Source organism: Bos taurus, chromosome 6, assembly GCF_002263795.3.
Source record: "Bos taurus isolate L1 Dominette 01449 registration number 42190680 breed Hereford chromosome 6, ARS-UCD2.0, whole genome shotgun sequence".
Taxonomy (NCBI): Eukaryota; Metazoa; Chordata; class Mammalia; order Artiodactyla; family Bovidae; genus Bos; species Bos taurus.
The window spans coordinates 116,693,847-116,721,099 of NC_037333.1; the positions used below are offsets into that span (position 1 = coordinate 116,693,847).

Genomic DNA, 27,253 nt, shown 5'->3' on the forward strand with positions numbered 1-27,253 from the left:
TCTATTTCATATGCATCTGAAACATAGTAAGCTAACTACACTTCAATAAAATACAAATATTATTAAAAAAAGAAACTTGAAAATTGATCAGTAGAAATGATCTTTTAAAAAGAGTAAAATTATTTAAAAAAAAGAAGAAGAAGAAGAAACAGAGCCTCAGTGATCTGTTTTGTTGTTCAGTCGCTCAGTTGTGTCCAACTCCTTGCGACCCCACGGACTACAGCATGCCGGGCCTCCCTGTCCATCACCAACTCCCAGAGCTTCCTCAAACTCATGTCCACCGAGTCGGTGATGCCATCCAGCCATCTCATCCTCTGTCTTCCCTTCTCCTCCCGCCTTCAATCTTTCCCAGCACCAGGGTCTTTTCAAATGAGTCAGTTGTTTGCATCAGGTGGCCAAAGTATTGGAGCTTCAGCATCAGTCCTTCCAATGAATATTCAGGACTGATCTCCTTTAGGATGGACTAGTTTGATCTCCTTGCAGTCCAAGGGATTATCAAGAATCTTCTCCAACACCACAGTTCAAAAGCATCAATCTTTCAGTGCTCAACCTTTCTTTCTGTCCAGCTCTCACATCCATCCATGACTACTGAAAAAAATCATAGCTCTGACTATACGGACCTTTATAGGTAATATCTCTAGTACTGTCTATAGGGGATGTCAGAGTTCCAATACTCTGTCTAGGTTTGTCATTGCTTTTCTCCCAAGGAGCAAGCATCTTTTAATCTCATGGCTGTAGTAACCATCTGCAGTGATTTTGGAGCCCAAGAAAATAAAATCTGTCACTGTTTCCATTGTTTCCCCATCTATTTGCCATGAAGTGATGGGACTGGATGCCATGATCTTCATTTTTTGAATGTTGAGTTTTAAGCCAGTTTTTTCACTCTCCTCATTTACATTCATCAAGAGGCTCTTTAATTCCCCTTCATTTTCTGCCATAAGGGTGGTGTCATCTGCATATCTGAGGTTACTGATATTTCTCCCAGCAATCTTGTGCTATAGACCAACATCAAAGGGTCTGGATTCCCACTCCTACCCAGAGGAGAGGGAAGAAACAATGAGATAGAAAAAAACACTTGGGAAAAATTAAACAGAAAACTTTTCAGATTCAGTGAGACATAAATTCAGAGATTCAAGAAGCTCACCAAATCTCAGCAGAAGTGAAGTGAACTGAAAGTCGCTCAGTCGTGCCCGACTCTTTGCAACCCCATGAACTATATATATATAGTCCATGGAACTCTTTAGGCCAGAATACTGGAGTGGGGAGCCTTTCCCTTCTCCAGCGGATCTTCCCAACCCAGGGATCGAACCCAGGTCTCCTGCATTACAGGTGGATTTTTTACCAGCTGAGCCACAAGGGAAGCCCAAATCTCAGCAGGATATATGTAAAAGAACCCACACCCAGGTATAGTCAGTTCAGTCGCTCAGTCGTGTCCGACTCTTTGCGACCCCATGAATTGCAGCACACCAGGCCTCCCTGTCCATCACCAACTCCCGAAGTTCACTCAGACTCACGTCCATCGAGTCAGTGATGCCATCCAGCCATCTCATCGTCTGTCGTCCCCTTCTCCTCCTGCCCCCAATCCCTCCCAGCATCAGAGTCTTTTCCAATGAGTCAACTCTTCGCATGAGGTGGCCAAAGTACTGGAGTTTCAGCTTTAGCATCAGTCCTTCCAATGAACACCCAGGACTGGTCTCCTTCAGAATGGACTGGTTGGATCTCCTTGCAGTCCAAGGGACTCTCAAGAGTCTTCTCCAACACCACAGTTCAAAAGCATCAATTCTTCAGTGCTCAGCTAGTTCTTCACAGTACAACTCTCACATCCATACGTGACCACAGGAAAAACCATAGCCTTGACTAGACGGACCTTTATTGGCAAAGTAATATCTTTGCTTTTCAATATGCTATCTATTGGTTGGTCATAACTTTTCTCGCAAGGAGTAAGCGTCTTTTAATTTCATGGCTGCAGTCACCATCTGCAGTGATTTTGGAGCCCCAAAAAATAAAGTCTGACACTGTTTCCACTGTTTCTACATGTATTTCCCATGAAGTGATGGGACCAGATGCCATGATCTTTGTTTTCTGAATATTGAGCTTTAAGCCAACTTTTTCACTCTCCTCTTTCACTCTCATCAAGAGGCTTTTTAGTTCCTCTTCACTTTCTGCCATAAGGGTAGTGTCATCTGCGTATCTGAGGTTATTGATATTTCTCCCAGCAATCTTGATTCCAGCTTGTGCTTCTTCCAGCCCAGCACTTCTCATGATGTACTCTGCATGTAAGTTAAATAAGCAGGGTGACAAGATACAGCCTTGACGTACTCCTTTTCCTATTTGGAACCAGTCTGTTGTTCCATGTCCAGTTCTACCTGTTGCTTCCTGACCTGCATATAGGTTTCTCAAGAGGCAGGTCAGGTGGTCTGGTATTTCCATCTCTTTCAGAATTTTCCACAGTTTATTGTGATCCACACAGTCAAAGGCTTTGGCATAGTCAATAAAGCAGAAATAGATGTTTTTCTGGAACTCTCTTGCTTTTTTGATGATCTAGCAGATGTTGGCAATTTGGTCTCTGGTTCCTCTGCCTTTTCTAAAACGAGCTTGAACAACTGGAAGTTCACTGTTCACGTATTGCTGAAGCCTGGCTTGGAGAATTTTGAACATTCCTTTACTGGTGTGTGAGATGAGTGCAATTGTGCAATAGTTTGAGCATTCTTTGGCATTGCCTTTCTTTGGGATTGGAATGAAAACTGACCTTTTCCAGTCCTGTGGCCACTCCTGAGTTTTCCAAATTTGCTGGCATATTGAGTGCAGCATTTTCACAGCATCATCTTTCAGGATTTGAAATAGCTCAACTGGAATTCCATCACCTCCACTAGCTTTGTTCGTAGTGATGCTTTCTAAGGCCCACGTGACTTCACATTCCAGGATGTCTGGCTCTAGGTCAGTGATCACACCATCGTGATTATGTGGGTTGTGAAGATCTTTTTGGTACAGTTCTTCTGTGTATTCTTGCCAGCTCTTCTAATATCTTCTGCTTCTGTTAGGTCCATACCATTTCTGTCCTTTATCGAGCCCATCTTTGCATGAAATGTTCCCTTGGTATCTCTAATTTTCTTGATAATTTTCTAATTATCTCTAGTCTTTCCCATTCTGTTGTTTTCTTCTATATAGTCAGTGGAAACATTTAAACCAAGATAAAGAAAAACCCTGAATAGCAGAGGGGGAAAAAAGGTCCATTAAATACAAAACAATGACATGGATGGTCATTCAACTTCTCATGAGAAACAGAATCCAGCCATGATTAGAGTAATGGGGAGAAGAAGAAAAAACTGTCCACCCGGCATCTGATACCCAGAAAAAATATTCTGCAAGAATGATGACTAAATATATTTTAAAAGAAATACCAATTAAGAAGTTGTTGCCATCAGATCTTCACTATGAGAAATGCTAACAGAAGTTCTCGAGGTTGATGCGAAATGAGACCAGACTGACATGGGACCTTTAGGAAGAAATGAAGGACACCAGAAACGGTGAACGAGAGTGAGGCTACCTGTTCCTCAGCTTCTTAACATTCAAGTGACTACAGCAAAAGGCGCAACGCCGCGCTACACCCTCACAGACACAACACAGACAACAGCTGCAGCACCCGTGCTTGCTGCCCAGAGGCTCCGCGGAGCTCCAAGGAGCCTGTGCGAGTGAGGGTGCAAACGGCAGCCCTGGTCAGAGCAACAGCTAAGACCACGACACTAAGAGACAGAGCCAACAGACGGGTAATCAAGAGGCCAGTCCCAACACTGAAGTCTGGAATACTTACACAAAGATTCAGATTTCTGGCTCCCCTGGATTTAATGCCTGGCGTAGGTGATCGTTATCTACATGTGAACCACATTTTCAAGATTGCCTGTTCCTGTTGGAATTTTCAAGTTTCTTTTAAATCTTTGCATATATCAGACACAAGTATTGAATATCTGGTCTTTGCAGACCTGTGTCTACTGCTGGTGCTTTATTTTCACCCAAGGTACTTGTTTCTCTGTGCATCTGGTCTGTTTCCCTCCCTCAACTTGAAACTGTGGGCTGCTCACTACTTTTCAGGATTCCATCTGGGACAACGCTTGAAGGCATGGCCCTCTAAAGAGGGTCCACTCTCACTTACAACACGGCACCGACCATTGACTTGATCTTTCAAGGAGCTTTCATTTTTTACCAAGATTATACCAGTAAGTTAGAAAATCTTTCATTCTATCTAGCATTCCGAGAAAAACATAAAACCCAACCAAGAGGTAGAAAACCTGCAAAGCCCACAAAATTCACGGAAGAACGGCCCAGAGGGCTTCACTGGCTCAGTGACCCTCAATCGGGGGAGAGGGATGAGTTTTAGAAGCAAAACAGTACAAATAACGACAGGGCACATATGCACGCCCACCAGTCCAAAGTGACAGCTTTCAACATCTTGCCACATTTGCTTCAAGCTTTTCTGACATAAAAGAAGACCTCTGGACAATGTGCACCTCCAGCCGAGGACAGGCAAGACGGGCTCAGGGCACCCAGGGCCCCAGGCGAGAAAAGCCAGGCTCAGTCTAGCAGGCTGCCTACCGCCCACCACACACCCACAACAGTGTCCTGGGGCTCTGGTTCTTCGTGCCCACAGCACCCACTGGGAGCCCCAAGTCCAACAGCTAGAAGCCGAACACAAGCTACCAGCACAGCGCCACCTCCTGCAGGCCTTGGACAGGGTGACTGAGGAAAACAAAGATGGCATCTGCCTGTTCAGGAAGCCCAAGTCCCACTCAGTCCCCCACCATCGGTTCACAAACCACCATTCCAGGCTATGCAACACACCCAGGAATGGAGAACTGCTGCATGGGGTTTGCATGCCAAGAAATGCTACCACACCGGACCTGCGATTCGATCAACACACGCTGATTTCCACTGTTGATATAAAAAACAAGCACAACTCAGTCTTTCCAACTGCTGTGTATTATTCATCACGTAAACGCAGCGTTCCTATTGTTTAAATTGCTCCACAGCATGGAAAGTGACGGAGAGCTTCCCAAACATTACTACGTAAGGCCGGCATACCTCTCCCACCAAAGCCAGAGAAGTAGTACAAAAAAAAGCTATCGACCAAGATCAGTAGAGTAGGACCATAAAAAACAATGACATGACAGAAGCAAATCAAACCCAGTTATTGCCATACATAGTAAAATAAGGTATCATAGCTACAGAGCATTTATTCACAAATGACGGCTCAACATTAGGATGAACTCCGTTACCATTTTAACACGTTTCAGGAGATTTCTGGTGAAGATGGCCAAATTATTATTTTTTTTAAAGAAAAAAAAAAAGTGAACTATATATATCACCTAATTCAAAACAAGAGAGGGAAATCTCCAGATTCAGAAATGAGATGGGAAGAGCAATGAGCCTCCGGGCACGGCAGCAAGGACAGGACACAGGCCTCCGAGCCAGGCCTGGAGCAGCAGGCAGGATCAGGTGGGCGCCCAGACCCCAGAGAGCTGCGGGCTCAGAGGGCACAGAGTGCGGGGTCGTGGCCTGGGCCAGCCTCGGGCTCCACCACTGCCTCCTCTCAGCAAGTGGCCGCCCCCATGCTGCAGCTCCTGGGCACTAAGCACCGGCCTCGCCACAGGTCAGCGGTCAGAGCGCTGTGTGCTGAGCCGCTCCTCCAGCAGCCCAGGGCTGGGCCCACAGCAAACACCCCTGGAGGCCCCTGAAGAGACAGTCACCCTCAAAAACTGCCTCGGAAGGCGGTGGGGGCCCAAACCCCGAGCCAAGAAACAAACGGTGGGCCTGGGAGGAACGATGCTGCGCAGCCCTGCCAGGCAGCTGGGACTGCTCAGGGGCTTCTCCACTCCAGAGCCGGCCTGAGGCATGCCCCGTGGAGGACCGCAGGGAGAGCAGTCACTCCACGCCACTCAGCACAGCCAGAGTCCACCACACTGACGGCACCAGCTGCCCGAGCGGATGCGGAGCAGCAGGAAGTCTCCTCACTGCTGCTGGGAACACAGTTTGGTGGTTGCTCACAACACTGAACATACTCTCATCATACGATCCAGCAATCCCACTCCTTGGAATTTACCCAAGGAAGCTGAAAACTTACATCCACAGAAAAACCTGCATATGGAGGTTTATATCAGTTTCATCATTGCCAAAACCTGGGAGCAATCAAGGTGTCCTTCAGCAGGTGAATGAATTGATAAACTGAGATCCTCAGACAATGGAATATTATTCTGCCCTAAAGAGGAACGAAGCATGAGACACGTTACAGCACGCGCACACCCCGCATGCACTGCACTAAGCGGAAGAAGCTGCTCACAGAAGGACAGTGCTGACGGCTCCACTGTGTCCGCTCATATCACACAGCCTGCCGAAGCTCAGCTGGTAAAGAATGCACCTGCAACGTGGGAGACCTGGGTTCGATCCCTCAGTTGGAAAGATCCCCTGGAGAAGGGAACAGCTATCCACTCCAATATTCTGGTCTGGAGAATTCCACGACTGTATAGTCCATGAGGTCACAAAGAGTCGGATGCAACTTTCACTTTTTCACACAGCTTGCAGGATATTAAGTGCCCCGACCAGAGGTTGAACCCACGCCCTCAGCAGTGAAATTGCAGAGTCCTAACCAGGGGACTTCCTCAGTGATCAATGCAAAGAAATAGAGGAAAACAACAGAATGGGAAAGACTAGAGATCTCTTCAAGAAAATCAGAGATACCAAGGGAACATTTCATGCAAAGATGGGCACAATAAAGGACAGAAACACTATGGATCTAACAGAAGCAGAAGATAGTAAGAAAAGGTGGCAAGAATACACAGAAGAACTATTCAAAAAAGATCTTCACAACCCAGATAACCACAATGGTGTGACCTAGAGCCAGACATCCTGGAGTGCGAAGTCAAGTGGGCCTTAGGAAGCATCACTATGAACAAAGCTAGTGGAGGTGATGGAATTCCAGCTGAGCTATTTCAAATCCTAAAAGATGATGCTGTGAAAGTGCTGCACTCAATACGCCAGCAAATTTGGAAAACTCAGGAGTGGCCACAGGACTGGAAAAGGTCAGTTTTCATTCCAATACCAAAGAAAGGCAATGCCAAAGAATGTTTAAACTACCTCACAACTGCACTCATCTCACACACTAGCAAAGTAATGCTCAAAATTTTCCAATCCAGGCATCAACTGTCCGTGAATCGTGAACTTCCAAATGTTCAAGCTGGATTTAGAAAAGGCAGAGGAACCAAATTGCCAACATCCACTGGATCATAGAAAAAGCAAGAGAGTTCCAGAAAAACATCTATTTCTGCTTTATTGACTACACCAAAGTCTTTGACTGTGTGGATCAGAACAAACTGTGGAAAATTCTTCAAGAGATGGGAATATCAGACCACCTGACCTGCCTCTTGAGAAATCTGTATGCAGGCCAAGAAGCAACAGTTGGAACTGACTATGGAACAACAGACTGGTTCCAAATAGGAAAAGGAGTACGTCAAGGCTGTATCTTGTCACCCTGCTTATTTAACTTACATGCAGAGTACATCATGAGAAGTGCTGGGCTGGAAGAAGCACAAGCTGGAATCAAGATTGCCGGGAGAAATATCAATAACCTCAGAAATGCAGATGACACTACCCTTATGGAAGAAAGTGAAGAACTAAAGAGCCTCTTGATGAAAGTGAAAGAGGAGAGTGAAAAAGTTGGCTTAAAACTCAACATTCAGAAAACTAAGATCATGGCATTTGGTCCCATCTCTTCATGGCAAATAGATGGGGAAACAATGGAAACAGTGACAGATTTTATTTTCTTGGGCTCCAGAATCACTGCAGATGGTGAATGCAGCCATAAAATGAAAAGACGCTTGCCCCTTGGAAGAAAAGCTATGACCAACCTAGACAGCATATTAAAAAGCAGAGACATTACTTTGCCAACAAAGGACCATCTAGTCAAAGCTATGGTTTTTCCAGTGGTCATATATGGATGTGAGAGTTGAACTATAAGGAAAGCTGAGCACAAGAATTGATGCTTTTGAACTGTGGTGTTGGAGAAGACTCTTGAGAGTTGCTTGGACTGCAAGGAGATCAAACCAGTCAATCCTGAAGGAAATCAACCCTGAATATTCATAGGAAGGACTGATGCTGAAGCTGAAACTGCAATACTTTGGCCACCTGATGCAAAGAACTGACTCATCTGAAAAGGCTCTGATGCTGGGAAAGATTGGAGGCAGGAGGAAAAGGGGACGACAGAGGATGAGATGGTTGGATGGCATCACCGACTCCATGGACATGAGTTTGAGGAAGCTCCGGGAGTTGGTGATAGACAGGGAGGCCTGGCGTGCTGAAGTCCATGGGGTCGCAAAGAGTCAGACACGACTGAGCGACTGAACTGAACTGAACCACTGGACCACCAGGGAACTCCCTGACTGCACTTTTATGAGGTCCTGAGAGTAATCAAATTCATAGAGACAGGAAGTACTGATAGAAAGCAGCTTGCAAGGCAATGGGGAAAAGAGAATGAAGAGCTGGTGTTCAACTGGAAAACAGTTCCGTCTCACAAGATGGGAAAGCTCTGAAGCAGGTGGCAGTAATGGGTGCACAATAATGCGGATGTACTTAATACCCCTGAACTGTGCATGTAATGACGGTTAAGATGCCAATTTTTTGCACACATACACATGTGAAGAACATTCTGCTTTCAGGGAGTTTACATTCCCCTGGAGTTCCAGGAGAAACTAGGAAGGATCTGGGAAAGGCAGTTTTCAAAAAGATAATGATGGAAATTTTTCCAGAGATGAAACAAAACTTAAGTATTCAGATTAAAAAGGGCACCAGGGTTCTGAGCAAGATAAAGAGAAACAAATCAATACCTAAACACATACTTTTGTGAATATGAAGGACAAAAAAGAAAATCTTTACACCTAAGTCCCCATAAAGAATAAGTTAATGGATAGACTTCAGCAAGAGGAGAGGAACGGAAACAGGCTTTGTGCAGCCTCAACTGAGAGGAGCAGATGGCAGAGCCTCTGCAAAGTGCTCAGGGAAGAGAGAATTTCTAATCTAAATTATTACCAAGCATGAGCCAAAGTGTATATTCAGACATGCGAAAACTAAGGGAGTTTAATATACATATTCCTTCCACAAAAGAAATGCTAAAAGACATACTAGAGCAAAAATACAAACCCAGAGGGAAAACACAGGACGCAGAAAATAGGGGGAGTGGTAATTCTAAAACCACTTTTGTATTTAAAAAAATGTGAGGCTTCCTTTCTCACATTTACTTACACTCCTTATAGAAACCCCAACTGCAACGACAGCCAAGAATCTCAGGGACTTCCCTGGTGGTCCAGCAGTTAGGAGTCTGCCGTGCAATGCAGGGGAGACCGGGGGACTAACCCCCAGCATGCCGCAGGCCGACAGAGCTCACACAGCACAGCCGCGCAGCCCACGTGCCGCAGCCGGGGTCTGCGCGCCAAAGCAAAAGACCCCCACGACGCGGCAAAGATCTGACGCGGCCAGGTAAATAAGTAAGTACTTTCAAAAAAGAATTACAAACGAAGGGTCAATCCACAAGGACAAAGACAACAGAGGAGTGGGTCAGCAGAGCGAACGTGGGGAAGCTGAAGGGAAGAGTCACCTCTCCAAGAGGCAAGCTGCTACTGCTGCTGCTGCAGGGAGGCTGGCGGCTTAGGGCACCTCTTGTCTACAAAGCCTTTCCCTTTTAAAATGTCTAAAAACAAAATGCAACATACAGTCGTTATAAAAGGAAAGAAAACCCTGATGCCCTTACAGTGAAAACCAAAAACGTGTTAGTTAAAGCAGAAACTAACAGCTCAGGGTGACGAATGGTTTTCCATGGGGAGCCAAGCATCACCGTGCAGCCTTGTGGAACAAGCTCTGAAGACGGCGTAACCCACTCCATGCACGTCACAGATGCTCCACTGCCGGCGCTGGCATGGCAAGCAGCTGGGGAGGCCACATGGAACAGAGGAGGGGTGTCCACGATGAAGGGAAAAGCACCACTCTCCAAAGAAGTGCCCGGATGACACGACATGGTTTAGAACCAGCCAGTGCGCACAGGCCCCTTTCCAACATGCGGAAGCAGGGCGGTAAACAGAGCACACACCTTGTTCCTGGGGAGCTGATATTCCAGAGGGGGAGACGGAGGGTCTAAGGTACAGACGGGGAGAGGGGAAGGGAAGGCCTGGGGGAGGGTGGAAGGGCGGCAGAAGAGCGTCCTCCCTGCGCTCAGGAGGCCGCCGCACCCGCCCTCCTGGAGCTCCAGGTGCAGCTGCAGCCTGCGGAGCCCATGCTGCGACGCTGAGCCGAGTCCCCAGGGGCAGGCTCAGTGCCGGACAGCAGGCAGGCCTCCCCCAGAACCCAGAGAGGCACCAAGCTCGTCACTCGTCCGGAAGCAGAAGAGAGACTTAAATGGAAAAGTCAAGTCTGCGAGCACAACGGAAGCGCGCACACACACTCCCTGACACTGCCTTGCTTTCCAGCGTTTGCACAAGTCTCCCTGGAACAGACTGGTGCTGCCTCCGCACAATGACCATAGGACCTCCAGTCTCAGGGCAAAAAACTCCGTGTGGAGCAGCGGGATCAGCATGGAATCTGCTACAGAATACGGACTGAGGACCCAGCAGCTCGTCACTCTGCCAGACTCTCTACTGAGAGGCTTTAGTTTACAGAACGGAGAACTCACTCACAGCAAAAGTTTTGCTCCTTCTGCAGACAGTAAGGCCTTTGTAACGGACCTGCTCCTTGTTTTGTGCTCACTTCAGAGAAGCTTGGCGCACAGGCCAGCTCGAGGCCAGCCCTGGGCACAGCCACCCGGGCGCTCTCTGCCTGTGGCCCATCCCTAGCCTTGCGCGGACACTCAGGCTGGCGCTGCCTCCGGCCCGAGGCCTGCTTGTCCTCTTGTCTCTGTGCAGAGCGGCAAATCTCGGGACCCCTCGCACTCTGCCAGGGATGGAAAATAGAGCAGCTGAAGCTGGGAACAATCAAGAAGTCCCTCAACTGCCACGCGAACCAGCAATCCCACTCCTAGAATCTACCCAAGAGAGAACTAAAAACATATATTCATACAAAAACTTTTACAAGAATTTTCACAAAATTATTTTTCAAAAGGAAAAAAAAACAACCCAATGTCCTAACAACTGATAAACAGATGAGATCAGAAGTGATCTGGACTCTGCTGGTGTCCAGCGGTTAGGACCCCATGCTTCTCCTGCTGGGGGCCCAGGTGTGACCCCTGGCTGGGGGAACTGAGATCCCACAAGCCACCTGGCGGGGGAAAAAGTGGACCCTGCCATACAATAGGACTTTCAGTCATAAAAATGAAATACTGACACATGCCATAACACGGACAAACCTCAAGGCTTCAGAAACACCGCAGAGCTGAAGAAGCCAGTCACAGAAAGCCACTTACCACACGACTCTGTCTCTACAGCACGTCTAGAACAGGAGAGTCCAGAGACAGAAAGGAGAGTGGTGGCTGGGGACACGCAGGAAGGAGGGGTGACTGCTCAGCAGGCACCGGGCTTCCTACTGGGGTGACAAAAATATTCAGGATTTAGATAGTGGTGATGGTTGCATTAACACTGTACTGACAATGTACTAAAAAAAACCACCCAATTATATACTTCAAAAGAGCTTAACTGATTAATTTTATGTTAATTTTTAAACTATCAAATCTTTTGTTGAGTAGGAAAGGCATCATCATATTAAGATGTATCATTCACATATCTGTAAGGTAGTTCCTATTTTCCCTCTAAAACATGCCTTACAAGGCATAAGAGCAGGGGCATGTGCTACACGACACTGGGAGCCCGAAGTCTGAAGACCAAAGTCCCAACCGCCCCACACATAGCCCTGCAGCCAGTGGGAGAAGTGGAGCGCACTCAAAGGACGGGGGCACTGGAGCAGGCGCTCCAGGCGGCAGACTGCAAAACAGCCCGCTGAGGCCACCTGCCAGGACCCTGCCGGTGGGTCCCGACCCATCGGCCCTCGGCGAAGCCCCCACCCAGAGCCCCGTCATCAGCTCCTGGACCTCCATCTCAACAGCGGGCCTGCATCGAGGGCCATTAGGCATCTGGGGAAAATTTAACTTGAGAGATAAAAATGTAAAAGCAAAAGAAAGCTAGGAATCTAGAGGCACACACTAGAGGGAAAGAGAGAACCCGCCAAGCACACATACTTGTCCTCGGCTCGCTCGGGCCACCCTGGAGCCTGGGCGCCTCCAGGAGGAGGTTAGGTGGCTGGGGACACGGCAGTGGAGAGAGTTTTCACACTAAACTTTTCAACTCTGAAGCATGTGAACATATTATCTATTTATAGTTTTCTTTCGATTTTTAAAGGAACATTGTGAAAATGTAAAAATATTTCCAAAATAATTTAAAAACCACTGCTCTCTTTGTAACTGCATTCCACAGCCACTAAGGGGACAAACAGAGAGACCCAGACACCATGGTCCCTACAGAGCTGCCAGGGCAGGAGAAAGGAGGGATGGGGGCGGGAAAGGAGGTGGAAGGAGAAGAAAGGTGAGGGGAGGAGGAAGAGGAAACCTAAGGAAACAGGAAAGTAAATGAGGAAGGGGCAGGAAGGAAGCAGCACGGGGCAGAAAAAGGAAAAAATCTGAAGACCACGCTAACGAAACATCCATGTGGCACAAGTTCCAGAAACACAAGATTTTTAAAATTCTGAAAGAGACCTGAACTGACATTCCTCCACAGAAGGCATACAGATGGGCAACAGGCACAGGAAAAGATGCTCAGGAAGCGCAAATGAAACCATAATGAGCCTCCACCTCATACCTGTCAGAATGGCTATCATCAAAAAGAGATCACAAGCGTTAGTGAGGCCACAGGGAAAAGGGAGCCCTTGCGCACTGCTGGTGGGCATGTAAGCCGGTGCAGCGACTGCGAAGAGAGAACAGATTCCTCAGGAATGGAAACCGGAGCTGCTGTGGGACGCAACAAGCCCACCTCTGAGGACGCACCAGACAGAAATGAGCCCAGACACTGAAGACACGTCCACAGATTCACGTTCTGCAGCCTCACTCCCAACAGTCCACGCGCAGAGACAAATGGAAAAAGAAAATGGGCTTTAGGGACCTCCCTGGTGGTCCAGTGGCTAAGACTCCATGCTCCCAATGCAGGTGGCCAGGGTTTAATCCCTGGTGGGAAAACGAAGATCCTGCATGTCACACAGAGTGGCCAAAAAACAGGAGGGGGCTTATGCACATGGTGGAATATCATTCAGGCATTAAAAATGAAATTCTGCCATCTGCACATGGATCAGCTCAGAGGACGCTCTATTAAAACGTTACATGCTCTCACTTTTACGTGAAATGTAAAATAAAAGTCACACTCGTAGAAGCAGAGAGTAGAATGGGTGGTTGGTTGCCAGAGGCTGAGGGGCAGGAGAGACCGAGAGGTACTGCCAAAGGGACAGACGTTCGTTTGTGAGGTGAGCAAGTTCTAAAGACACACAGTCCAGGGACTATAATCAGAAGAGCGGGCTTCGTACTCGAAACTTGCTGGGAGAGAAAATGTGAAGCACGCTCACCCCCACACACGAAAGGGAACTAAGAGAGGAGGCAGATGTGTTAAGGTGATTAGAGGGACCACTTCACAGTGCATATGGTGGATCAAATCCTTACATTGTACACAATTTTTTCAGTCCTAATTCCTTTTCTTTTCCAGTTTTATTGAGATGCATGCAGTCATGCAGCACTGTATAAATTTCAGGGCTTCCCAGATGGCACAGTTGTAAAGAATCCACCTGCCAATTCAGGAGACACAAGAGACTTTGGGAAGATCCCCGGGAGCAGGAAATGGCACCCTAATCCAGTATTCTGAGCCGGAAAATGCCATGGATGAAGAAGCCTGGTGGGATACAGTCCAGGGGTCACGAAGAGTGGGACGCGACTGAGCACGCACACACGCTGTGTAAGCTGAAGGTGTATGGCACGATGATTCTGATGTACACAAGGAAATGATTTCCACGCTAAGTTCAGTGAACGCCCATCACCTCACAGACACATGATGACACTCTCAACCCCACGGAGAGCTGCCTGTCACACCCCTAGACACTGCACACTGAAAACTGAAGATTTTACTTGTCAATTACACCATAATAAAGCTGGGGGAAATATAAACAAGTGGAGTCAAGATTTCTAAACATCAGCAAAGAAATAAGATGCCCAGAATCAAGAGGTTGAAAAGACCCACTGAGCACTCCACAGGATGAACACAAAAGAGACCACGTGGTTTGGGGTGAAGATAGGTGACAGGCCAGCATCAGTTATCTTAAAAAAGGAAACACTCATGAAAAACCCCCGAATAACAAAGCAGTATCGTCAGATTTTTCAGCTATTTTCATTTTTGGCCACATTGCTCAGCTTGTGGGATCTTATTTCCCTGACCAGGGATTGAACTCATGCCCTCAGCAGTGACAGCAAGGCGTCCTAACCACTACACCACCAGGGAATTCCCATCTTCAGTTTTTTGAGAGAAGCTATTTTCAATCTAAATTACGTATCTAGACAAGCTATCATCAAGTTTAAACACAGAACAGATCATTTTGGCATGCAAGGTCTCTAAAATTTAACGCTGCCTCCCACACTTTCTGAGATAACCCCCCAAAAGACGTACCACCAAAACATGATGGCAAACCTTGGAAGACATGAGACCTAAGGGGTGAGTGGTCTCCCGCAGAAGACAAAGCGCCTGCAGCCGTGGCACACGTCTAGGAAGCCCCGTCTGGAGCAGGAAGACAAACAGTTCCAGCAGACAGGCTCCCCGAGGGAAAAACGCGTAACTGACCATCTCAAAAGGCTTTTTACACAACTCATCTGGAAAACCTGAGCCTGCATTAGTAACAGATGCATGGAAAACTAAGCAAATAGACAAAAAAAAAAATTTTTTTTCACTAGGAAAATTGTGTTCAGCTAAACAATGTAACAATTAATAAATATTCATTCAAACCAAAAATTGTTGGAACTCCCTGGTGGTCCAGCAATTAGGAATCTGCACTTTCACTGCCAGGTTTAATCCCTGGTCAGAGAACCAAGATCCCACAAGTCTTGCAGTGCAGCTAAAACACAAAACAAAATTTTTAAAATAAGTAAGAACTGTTAAAACTGTGGTATATTAGGTGGGAGGGGGATTATGGGGGGACACATGTATACCCATGGCTGATTCATGTCAACGTATGGCAAAAAAACCACAATATTGTAAAATAATTTATCTCCAATTAAAATAATTTTTTAAAATGAAAAAAAAAAGTCAAACAAAACCTGTGGCATATTAAAGATGGCCAAAAATTCTTTGTCATCCCCCCACCAAGAGATAAAGTCTATTTCTCCACATCCTTGATCCTCGCCCAGGCCTGTGGCTGCTCCCAACTGCACACAGCAAGAGCGATGTCAGGCTAGAGCTGGCCTCACCTCCGAAAGGACTGGCAGGGCTTCCCTGGTGGCCCAGGGGTTACGCCTCTGGGCTTCCCCTGCGGGGCACGGGTCCAATCCCCGGCTGGGGAAACTAAGATCCTGCGTGCCACACAGTCAAAAAACAAATAGATCAAACACATCCTTTTTTTTTAAGTGTTTTTATAAATAAATAAAAGGCTTGTCCGCAGGGGAGCTCCTTGACGGCTGAGTGGTTAGGACTTCGGGCTTCCACTGCCGTGGGCCAGTTTCAAGCCCAGGCAGTGGACCTGAGATCCCACAAGCCACGTGGTGCAACCAAGAAATAAGCAAAAGGATGGGCAGCTTCACTTCCTGCGGCAGGAAGCAGCCACCATGCTGTGAGGAGGCCCAAGCTGCCTCAAGGGTGGCCCCAGCCGGGGAGCATGGCGGACCGGGGCCAACAGCCCCCGGCACCGGGCACCTTGGGAGTGACGCAGACCGACAGCACGCCAGCAGTGACAGGTGAGCCCTGGCACACAAGTCCACACTGCGAGACTGTAAACACACACACCGCTGTGCTCTCAGCCACGGCTCTCTGGAACAGCTCATCAGCAAGGCGCAGACAGCCGGACACCACTGGACTCGGAAGACCGGGGAAGGGGAAGTGGGGCGGAAAGAACACTAAATTCTTATCTCTTGAAGATAGAACTGAACACGTAACACACAAAACTCAAAGTTCTCAACTCTGTAAGATAGGCAAGTTTTTTTTAATAGATAGATATAAGAAACAGTTGAAAGAGCAAAGCAGCTGTCTCCTTGGAACAGTCACCTAGACTGCTGCATCTCGTTCTGACCCTCACAAAGGCAACTGTCTTTAGGGCACCTGGTTCAGTCTGATGAATGAAAAGCAAACAGGAAATATATCCCTAAACATTTGGTTGGTAGGATTAGTTATCTAAGTTTCCTCCCACTTTTCTGATTCATACAAATTTTTCATGAAATGTATTCCGATTACAAGAGATAACTGTTCTGGCCGCACCAGCTCTGCTGCAGCAGGCGGATCTCCAGGTGCAGCGTGTGGGGGGCCGCTCCGGACCAGGAACGTCCGCGGCCCCAGCACTGGGCGGGCCGAGTCCGAGCCCCTGGCCCCCAGGGACGTCCTGATCAAACCACCAGAGCCGCTTTAGCTCACTGTTCGCCTTGACAATCCGTCAAGGAACCACATGCCCTTGAAAAGCAGCTTTCCACAAACTCTAAGCTGGAATCCACAACTGTTTCTGTTACCTCATTCCCGTGCTGGGAACTCACAGAGGGAGGGGAGGGGAGGGGGCGCCAGGCCTGGGGCACCGGCCGAAGACGGAGCGGCTCGGGCCCTCTGCCGACAGGGCTGCTGTGAGCACCCAGGGCCTGAGACATGCACACAGGCTCAGCCTCCGCGCTGCACAAACAGAACACCGGTCACATCTTCAAAGAAGTTATAAGAAGCTGAACTTAAAGAAATAAATACTGTTTTATACAGATTTCAGAACTCAACAGAAGAGAATCCGTAAACTGTCAACATGAGGCCTAATCCCAAGGGGTCTTCCGCAATCAGGGACAATTTCTGATGCATAATAAAGAGGGGAACCCTCAGGGGCGCGCCCTTGGGGTCTCCCTGAGCTCCCCTGCGGGCGCTGCTCCCCCAGGCCCCCGCCTCGCACCTGAGGAAGAGCAAAGAGCCTGAAGCCGGCCAGTGCTCCCGCCCCAGGACCCCAGCCACAGACCAGTCGGAGATCTTGGCACCCCACACTGGGCAGGGCCCAGGCTCCGAGTCACACAGACGGGACCCCTGTGGGCCCAGAGCAAGCTGCCCCACACGGACGTGCCCAGGGTCCTCAGTGCCCATCAAAGGCGTCCAGGTGGCACTGTCCTTGGGGCACTGTGGGGAGCAGGGGCGAGGGCCGCCAGCAAGGAGCCTCCACTCGCAGGCAGGGCAGGTGGGGGACAGCAAGCCGGGAGTCCAGAGAGAAAGGGCAGTGACAGTGTGGGTGCCCCGGAGAAACTGATCTGGGGGTGAGGGCATCGACGACAGTTTTAAAAATTCCTCTTTAGCCTTGTCCTTGTTTCTAAACCTCGAAACCCAAGTAAATGAAATCTCACAAGAATAGATCTTGCTTGGACAGTGAATGGGCTGCTGTCTGGCTTTGTCAGAAACTCAGGGGTCACTGACACCCTCCCCACAACCCACGGGCCTCGTGGCTTGACTGTAGGCCCTTCCCGCTGACTCCTCTGCGGAACCCGCGCCCCTCAGCAGGGCTGCGCCAGGCCTGAGCGCTGGGCCTTTGGGGAACTCCAGGCACAGTCCTCAGCGCGGTGGGCTCAGGCACCCTGCGAAGGTGGCCACCTGCCCCAGAGCTCAGGCCTCGGGAGGCAGAAGGTGGGCCCCAGCCCGTGCTTCTGAGATGGTCCAGGGTGGCCCACGCGGCCAATCTGGGGACCAGGTCTGGAGGACCAAGTTACCGGGCAGCGACCTGGCTCACCCCGAGGCTTCCTTCTCGCTCGGAACGTGTACCTGTGCGCTGCCACCAGGAGCAGGGGCACGGGAACGTAACCAAGCACTCGGCTCTCAGGGCTCCAGTCAAAGGTCACGTGTCCCTTTCCACTGTCCAAAGCAAACCACGAAGCCACACCCAATTTCAAGGGGGGCAGTCTGCCCAGTCCCATGGGGCACTCAGAGAGACAGCTGGGGAGACTAACGCAGACAGCCAGCACACACAGGCCACCTCCCATGGCCTCGCCCCGATCCTCCCCCCACCAGCTCACAGATGACCCTGAGAAACGCGCTTTCCAAAGCAAACAGAGGCGCATCGCCCACCCTCACACGCCCGCCTGAACCCGCAAGGCCTCACGCTCCTCTGCAGATGAAAATGCTCCGTGCAGCCTCGAGAGCGGCCCCTGCCCCACAGCCTGCTAGGCACTCAGCGCCCTCCCCTCTGACCTTCGGCCCTCTCCTGCCACGGGCTCTCCGCCGGCGTGCCCTCTTCTAGAGCCCTCACCACCCGACCCCGGGCCCTCTTCCACGCTCTGTACGCGCCTCAGCCCCCAGGCAGGCGTGACGCCCTGTGGATGTACAGACGGACCAAGTGCAGCAGAGTCTGCAGCAAGTCTCCTTCACGACTTTCCCCCTCTGTCATGGAGACCACAAATGCACGAACCCGCTCCGTGTGCCGCCAGCACCCAGGCCAGCCGGCCCAGCTGCTCCTTCGCCACACAACTGGGAAGCAAGCCCCAGACGATGGGGCCCTTCTTGACAAATTCTGTATGTGGCTCTACATGACACTAATTCCTTTCTTAAACAAAACCACTGTAACAGCTGAAAACAGGAAAGCTCCTGAATGAGAAACCGAGGCAGCGTTCCACTGTCACAAACACACAAGTCGCGCTCCGCCTCACCCCCACCTAACTGGCCTGCCCGGGAGACACACAGCCCCTTTGTGGGAGGGCGACCGGCCACGGTGCCTCCAGGAGCCTGCATGGCCCACACTCCCCTTCTTCTCCGGTGGAGGAGGCCTGTCGCCAGTCCTGCAGGGCCGCTCGTCCTCAGCCAAACGGCGACCCTGCAGCGCAGCCTCCTGTGCTCCTTTCCCCACCCCGGATCTCCTGGTGAGTGCTTATGGGACCAAAGGCCTGATCAGTTTTCAGGTTCGGTTATTGAGCAAGACAGTTTCACAGATTTTTCAAAGATGTAGTCTTCTGTCCACCATCTCTCCCATTTCAGCCCCCTCACAGGTCTGTCAAGTCCAGGGGAGCAAGGACACGAGTTCTGGCTCATCAATGGAACACAGCTAATTTCCTAATTCTCCATGAATGGAGGAATGCCACCAGAAGTACATGGCCATACTAACGAAATATAACAGCCCATCCTCCTATTCCTGTCTAGACGGTCTGATGTTCAAATGTCCCCTGAGAGGCAGAACAATGAGTTCCCAGAGCACAGAAGCAGAGGTCAGGCCCTGCAGGAGGTCCAGCACTTATAGCCTGTGACTCTGGGTCAGTACTTAACATCTCTGGGATTCAGATTCCTGCTGTGAGGATTCAGTGAGAGGAGGGAACGAAGATTTGCTGCTCTAAGACACAGGGGGAGCCACTCTGCACAGATGGCACCGACTTCCAATCTTTGGGGGGATGCAAACAGAAGGCTCTTATTTCTTCTTTTCTTTTTCTGCTGTGCGCCCTGGGGGATCTTGGTTCCCCAGGGAAGGACTGGACCCAGGCCCTCAGCAGGGCAACCGGGCAGTCCTAACCACCACACCACCAGGGAATTTCCAGGAAGCTCTTATTTCTAACACATACTTTAATTGTAAAAACCCAGGAATTCAATTTTTATTAAATAAAAATCTTTAGGGGACTTCCCCGGTGGTCTAGTGGCTAAGACTCCAAGCTCCCAATGCAGGGGGCCTGGGTTTGATCCCTGGTCAGGGAACTAGATTCCATATGCCACAACTTAAAAAAAAATTCCCCCCTGGCACAACTAAGATCCAGCACAGCCATACACACACACACACACACACACACACACACACACATCTTTGGGATAACAGAAGACTCGAAAGCATGAACATCTCCACGAGTTAACTCTCAGTTAACACTGGGCGCCGCTTGAAGCCCAGAAGACAACTTAGAGCTCACCCTGAAAAACTCAGAACCTGGAGACATGAAGGGTGAGAGCCCAAGCCATGTGCTGCCAGGACAGGGCCTGGCGCTCAGAGGAACAGCCAACCTGGGAGCATCCCAAGTGCCGTGGATACAGAGCTGGCAGCACCGGCGGGGAAAGGGGACGGAGGGAGCCACGCGACAGAGCGCGGCTCATCCTGGGGGCAGCAGCATGGCGATGAGACCTCAGAGCAGCTGCAAGGGGCCCGCCAGTGAAGACCTCAGGAAAACACAGGGCCTTCACACCACGCCCAACACCAAGGGCTTCCTCCTCTATGAATAGGAAGGCACCAGGGACACCTCTCAGCTGGTAGGTGAGATCAGTTTCTTTTTGAAGGTACCGAGGTAAATCAGAAATGAGGCCCACTTTCCATTTTACTAGCTTGCAGTGAGACAAAAATGGTGCCCTCTCAAATCTTTCGAAATGTCAGTGTTAGGGTCACTCAGCCGTCCCCCCTTACCCTCAGTGCCATGCGCTGCCCCAGCCCATGAGGGCCACGCCGGCCCTCTCTCCTGCGTCAGTCCACCCTTCCTGGAGACTCCCTGGGTCTGGGGAAAGCCATCGTCCTCGAGCACTGGCTTACCAGCTTCCTCCCTGGCCTGTCTCACCTGCCCTGGGCCTCCACCTTTGCCACCTCACACCAGGGCAAGCACAGTCACACCACTGCCCTCGATCCACACCACTTCTCACGCACTGGCCAGCACACAGGGGCTGAGAGTCTTCATACAGTCACTGAAGGACTGACATTCACTCAGGTACTGTTCTAGGCACTGGGAACCTGACAGTAGTTAAAGCCAAAAGGAGAAAAATCTCCACTGTTATAGACCTCTTGATGCAGTCTGGCACATAGACAAATAAGGAAAACACCCGGAATGTCAGAGGATACAAGCTAGGCAAAAGAAGTGGAGGCAGACGGGTAGGGCCAGACAGCAAAAGGATATCATAAATCAGGGGTCAAGGGTGGTGCCTGAGAAGGGAAGTTTAAGCAAAGACTTAAAGGCAGGTAAAGAGCCAGCCAGGCAGGTGTCTGAGTAGAAGGAACTGCAGATGCAGGGGCCAGGGGCCAAGTGTGGCTGCAGTGCCTGACACAGGCCAGAGGCGAGCGCAGCTGAGACAGAGGCCGGGCGGGCCGGGAAGGGGCCGGCCAAGCACCAGAGCTCAAGACACACTCCTGAGGGCTCCCAAGGCAGGCAGGGGTCTGGGGCCACTTTCTAGGAGTGAGGTGCACGATGAGAGCTGAACGAGAAGGAATGCATAGGAAAGCCAGTGGTGCCCACATAGGCACTGGAGTGAGTCTGTGTGTGTGTGTGAGGGTCACAGGGGAAAGCGGAGGTAAAACTGACCGAGTAGAGGCCCAAGGAAAAGCTCAGCCACAACAGAGGGCTGAAAAGACCAGGTGAGATCAAGCTAAGGAGTGCAGTGAGGGAACTCCCACTGCCATCCAGCAGTTAGGACTGCAAGCTTGCACCGCGGAGGACCCAGGTTCAATTCCCGGTTGGGGAACTGAGACCCCACAAGTTGCACAGCACAGCCAAAAAAAAAAAGTGCAGTGAAAGGCAGAAAGAGCAGTGAGAGATTGGTCTTGAACCCCAAAGGGCCCTGAGATCCCTGAAAAGTGGGCTCTCACAGGACCACAAGCGCATTTCAGAAAGACAGGCAGAGCACGGAGAGATGACTGAGGGGAGGAAAGCTGGAGTCGGAAACACTCTTCCTGACCTGTCAGCCTCCGTAACACAACAGCAAACACAAGTGAAAAATTAATTACAATGTGAAACACTACTGATAGAAACATACCCTTAACAGCATAACAAACTTATTTCATACCATTGATTCTTTCTGTGACAACCCAGTTAACTTAAAAATTGAGCTCCCAACTCCAACTCCTTCCAGGAAGACAAAACATTCTTCTCTCCACATCCACCAGGGAAGTTTCACCACTAGGGCTGTTGAGCACCAGGCTGGCACTCAGCTCAACCACCACTTAGCCATTTCCATCCTTGTATACCTTGTTGAAAGTATTAAGTATTACAGATATTAAGACGCTCTGAAAAATTCATCTTTGGCCCTTTGCTTTCTGGAAGACAGACTCAAGAACAATACTAATTTGAGATATCTTGAATTTTTTAACTGGCAAAGCAAATCTCATCAAATCAATCAGCTCCTTCAAACACTATACTGTAACCAACAGAAAAGTGCAAAATGCTGACCAATCGCTGGGGTAACTCATTTAAGTCTTTTTCTCCCCAAAGTGCTTACCCTAAATAACAATTCCTAAAAACAAAATTAACAAATCACATAAAGACAGTTTGCAAAGTATAAACATAATCCTCTGGAACTTCCATGTCACCTCCTGCTTCTGTATATATTTTTACTTTCCCCAGGGACAGGGAGAGAGGTACGGTAGAAACGTCACTGCTTGATTCATCCTGGTGGTACATACAGGTCTGTTCTGTTACTTGTTGTACTTATATGCTTGCAATATTTCACAGTTAATTTTTATTTAACATTTGAGTTAGCTACAAAGACAAAAGGAAAAGAAAGGAAACAGGCCTTCCTGGCAAACAGTGTCTTGGCTCCCTGATTAAAGCAGGGAGACCTTAAGCCAGCCCCTTACTTTCCATATTCAGTTACTTCCAGAAGGGCCCTTTCTGCTTCACCAGGACTTTAAAAAAAGAGAAGCAAACAGGCCACACGCTGGCATTAAAATGGGTTGTTTGTCCCAAGTCATAAGCCCATTTACTCAGCACTCACTGAGTGCCTGCCATAGGAAGGCATGAGCAGAGGCCAGATCACCCGAGACTGTAAGAATCCTACCTCCAAGAGCTCATCCAAAAGGGAAAAAGGTCACATAAGGCCACTGAAGGGCTGAGTCCTCTGTGTTCAAAATGGGAGGACAGGGCTTCCCAGTGGTTAGGAACCTACCTGCCAGTGCAGGGGATACAGGTCTGATCCCTGGTCCGGGAAGACTCCACATGCCTCGGAGAAATTACGTGACAAACTACGAAAGCCTGAGCACGCACAGCCCATACTCCGCAAAGAGAGTAGCCCCTGCAAGCCACAACTAGAGACAGCCCGTGCAAGTGCAAGGAAGACTCAGCACAGCCAAAAATAAAATTCAAATAATAAAAAAAACTTTAAGGAAAAGACAAGCAGTGGTCCACACACAACACCAGTCCACGCAGAGGCCGGGATCAAGACAGGTCACCACATATTTGAGGAACAAGGACCCAATTACTGCAGCCGGGCAAGGAGTGAAGCTTAGAAGACTAAGAGGCTTATCCAAAATTGCATACATTCTATAGCCAAGCATTATATCCAAACAAAAAACAAAAATCAACCAACCAAAAACCATATACCAGAATATGTAAGTAAAAAGCTTAATAATTTCAACTCCCACTGATTAAATGTTTACTTAGAATTGTTTACTGAGAAAGGCTATTTGTCTAGATTAAAAATGGCAGGAGAAAATAAATTTGGAACTTTAGCTTCACCTGAGCACATGCTTGTGTGTGCTCAAGGACAACCCCAATCTCATATAGCAACATTTTATTAGTGTTTTCTATCCCCTCACCAGCACTTCTTAGTAAATATAACTTCACCTACTTTTACCTGTTTTAAACTGAAGCGTCAAGCCATAAAAAAGGAAGTAACTAGTTAGTTTACATTATGCCATATGAGTAAGCCTTTTAAAACTGGACTACTTGTAGGGGCTTCCCTGGTGGCTCAGTGGTACAGAATTTGCCTGCCAAAGCAGGAGACATGGGTTCCATCCCTGGTCTTGGAAGATCCCACGTGCTGCAGAGCAACTAAGCCCGTGCGCCACAACGAGTGACCCTCGGACTTGTGCTGCACAAGCGAGGCCACTTCAAGAAGCCCACGCACCGCAACTAGAGAGTAGCCCCCACTGTCCACAACCAGAGAAGGGCCTGAGCAGCAGCAAGGACCCAGCACGCCCAAAAGTAAATTTTTTTTTTTAATTGGACTACTTGCAGGAGGAGAGGTCATTTGAATAGGTGGCAGGCTTGACCCACTCTTCCCTAAGTCACAAGATCTCTAATTCCTAACGTGTAAGTCTCGCAATTCCGACTTATTCCTCATTTGAGTCCTCACATTTAAGCAGGTACTATTTAAACAGCCCTGTTTAAATCGGTGGAATAAAACCCATAAACGTAGTAGTCACATATGGTAGCCTGTTTAACTCACTGTTTTGTTCTGTTGTGTCTCCATAAATTTCAAATTATGTTAGTTTAGACATAATATATATCACAAATGTGCACACAGAATAATAAACTGCCCATTTTTTTTTTTTTTTTGTAGTGCCACACAGCATGTGGGATCTTAGTTCCCTGACTAGGGATCAAACCCATGGACCTGCACTGGAAGCGAAGAGTCTTAACCACTGGACCACCAGGGAGTATCAAGCCCATCACTTTTTGAAATTCAGAAAGTTATTTTTCTGATACTTTTAAATTGGAATGTTCACCACTGGAATCCCAGCCCAGCCTGATCTGCAGTAATGCAGTCAGGAGGCGAGGATTTTTGTATTATATAGATCAGAGTTTAAAAAAAAAAAAAAAAAGGCTTACAGAAACTCACAAACGTGCAAAAGTACTCACTTTACCAACCACTGGCCCAAAACTGAAGGCTGCGGAGCGTCTGAGAAAATGGAAGAAAAGAAAAGGAAATGACTCAAAGTAATCGTGCTTAAGGCCTGAGTCCTCTTCACTTCCAGGCGGCAGTTTAGATTTGAACTCCGGTCGGTGGTGGGGCGCCGGAGCACGCACGGAGCACACCAGGAAAGGGCTGCGCTCCCACGACTGGTTTCCTCCGAGCTACTGGTTGGAGTGGTGCTTTTTCATGTTGCTCTGGTCACACTTACACATGTAACGAGGACATGGAAAACATTTGGGAAAATGAAAGCGCTGCATAAATGAGATGGCTCCTAACTTATCTTCCATCTCGACCATCTCATTTTAAAATACATAAATATGACGGTCGGTGTTATCAACGCGCAGTGGCAACGTTAACTTTTTAAGTCGTTGGGCGATTAGGGAACACGTATCTCGGCGTTTAAGTCATTTAAAAGTCAAGGCCTTAGAGCGCGGGATTGTCAGTCCTCAAGAACTTCCCTAACCTCGCTCTGAAGTCCCCCGAACCGAGGGGGTCCCCGGTTCTGGGACGCGCGCACACGCGCCCCGAGCCCTCATCACCTGCCTCAGCGGCACTAACTTGTCAAGCCTGTGGCCGCTCACGTCCCGGCACCGGCGCGGACACCGGGGGAGCAGACGCCGGCGGCACCGGCTCCTGTGCCCTCTGCCCGGGCTCGAGACCCGCGTGTCTTCAACGCCGAGATTTTTTTTAACTGCCCTCTGGCGAGCGGGGCAGAGCCTGCCGGGCGGCCCCGGCCGCTCCATCGCGCGCGCCCCCGGGGCCCCGTGAGGGAACCACCGTCCGGCCGAGCGCGGGCGGCCGAGGGCCGGCAGCCCCCGGGCGGGGTCCCCGCGCCGCCACCTGCCAGGCCTGGGGCTCCCGGCGCCCGCGCTGACCAACGGCCGGTAGCCCGAGTGTCAACCGGGGCCTCGGCGGACAAAAAAGCGCCTCCCCGCGGCCCCGGCCGCCCCTCCCGCCGCCGCCCGGCCCCGGCCCCGGCCCCGACCCGCGCCTCACAAAGGCCGGCCCGGCCCGCTCGGCGCCGCAGCGAACAAAGGCCGCCGGCCCGCGTCGGGCCGGCACAGGTGCAGCCGCCGGCCGCCGGGCCCAACATGGCCGCGCCCGCCCGGCCCCTCAGCCCCTCAGCCCCTCAGCCCCTCAGCCCTCCGCCCCTCAGGCCCGCGGCGGTTGGGCCAGCGGCGCCAGTGACCTGTTGTGCGGCGCATCCTCAGGCGGCGGCGGCTCTCCGGCGCGGCGGCTCCGGCTCCGGCGGCGGCGGCGGCCGGGAAGGGGGCCGGGGCCGGGACCGCGCGGGGGAGGGAGGCAGGGCCGAGGGAGGGGAGGGGGCGGCGGCGGCGGCGGCGGCGGCGGCGGGCGCAGCGCGGCCAGGCCGAGGCTCTCCGCGCGCGGCGCCGACCCCGCCCCCGCGCCTCCCGCCCGCCGCCGCCGCCGCCGGGCCGCCGCCGCCTCGCAGAAGCCGCGGGAAAGTGCGCGCCGCTGATTGGCTGCGGCGCCCGCGGGGCTGCGGCCGGGCTTTTCAAATCCAAGCGGGGCGGGGCGGCGGCGGCGGCCCGGCGGGCGGGCGGGGGCCCCGGGGCCGGGGGTCTGGGATAACGGCCTGCCGCGGGGGTGCCGAGGGCGCGGGCCGCGGAAGGGGGCGCGGGAACCCCGCGAGCCGCCTCAGCCTGGCGCCGGGCGCGCGCCCCGCTCCCGCTACTCGGCACGGGCGCGCGCCAGGCGGCGGCTCAACCGAAAGCCCGGAGCCCGGAGCCAGACCCCTGAGCGCGCGCGCGCGCGGTGACGTCACGGCCGCGCGCCCAATCGCCGCCGGCGAGGCCGCCCCGCGCGAGCGCGGCCCCGGCGGCCCTCAAGCCGGGACGTGGGAGGTGGCGCCCTCCCGGCCGCCCCGCGCGCCCTGCGCAGGGGGTCCGCCCGTGCTGGCCGCGGGCCCCGCTCCCCAGCAGTCATTCGCGCCAGTGGCTCGGGGTCCCAGGCCAGCAGGAGCGCTGGCGGGGGTGGGTACCTTGTCTGGTCGTGCCGCCGCGATCCGGGAGGGCGGAGGTCAGGCTCCAGCCGGCCCCGCCGGCGAATCCCAGCCGGAACTCGCAGGGGAGCTTTGTGGAGGGGGCTCCCAGTGCAGAGGTCCTCGCCGTGCCTGCGCTCCTGGATCCCACATTACAAACTGGGCATAGATGGTCACAAACGACAGGGAGGCTGGCGCGGTGGAGAGGAGGCGGGTGGCTCCTTCTGCAGAATATCTGCAGGGCGAGGATTCAGCCCGTTTCCCCCACCGCCCAGGCTCCTGTCTGGCTGGTCTGGATCTGGGGCTGGTGGGGAAATCCGTGGTCAGAAACAGGTCTCGTCTCAGGCCCCAAAACTGCTGGGGGCTTGTGCCATTCTAGTGAGGCTGGGGCGGGGAAGAACGGCAGGGCAGGCCCAGGAGTGCCAGCCCATGGTCAGGGGCCAGCTTTGGGAAGATCACTGTTGCATGCCGTGAG

The 27,253-nt window shown here is 51.0% G+C and overlaps 1 protein-coding gene across 9 annotated transcripts in view; it reads right to left on the reverse strand.

Annotated features, from left to right (window-relative positions):
- NSD2 (nuclear receptor binding SET domain protein 2) overlaps nt 1–26,181 on the reverse strand; it is a 79,468-nt gene extending 53,287 nt beyond the window's left edge. For 4 of the 9 annotated variants that reach the window (XM_059887843.1, XM_024993748.2, XM_024993751.2 and 1 more), the window contains exons 1-3: nt 25,966–26,181; nt 24,722–24,761; nt 11,432–11,550 (exon numbers count right to left, since the gene is read on the reverse strand). The gene's annotated coding sequence lies outside the window, so the exon portion shown is untranslated. Of the gene's footprint in view, nt 1–10,709; nt 10,963–11,431; nt 11,551–24,721; nt 24,762–25,965 lie in introns of all 9 variants that reach the window. The other 5 variants (XM_059887841.1, XM_059887840.1, XM_059887842.1 and 2 more) reach the window with 5 other exon arrangements.
- Nucleotides 26,182–27,253: the final 1,072 nt, after the last annotated feature.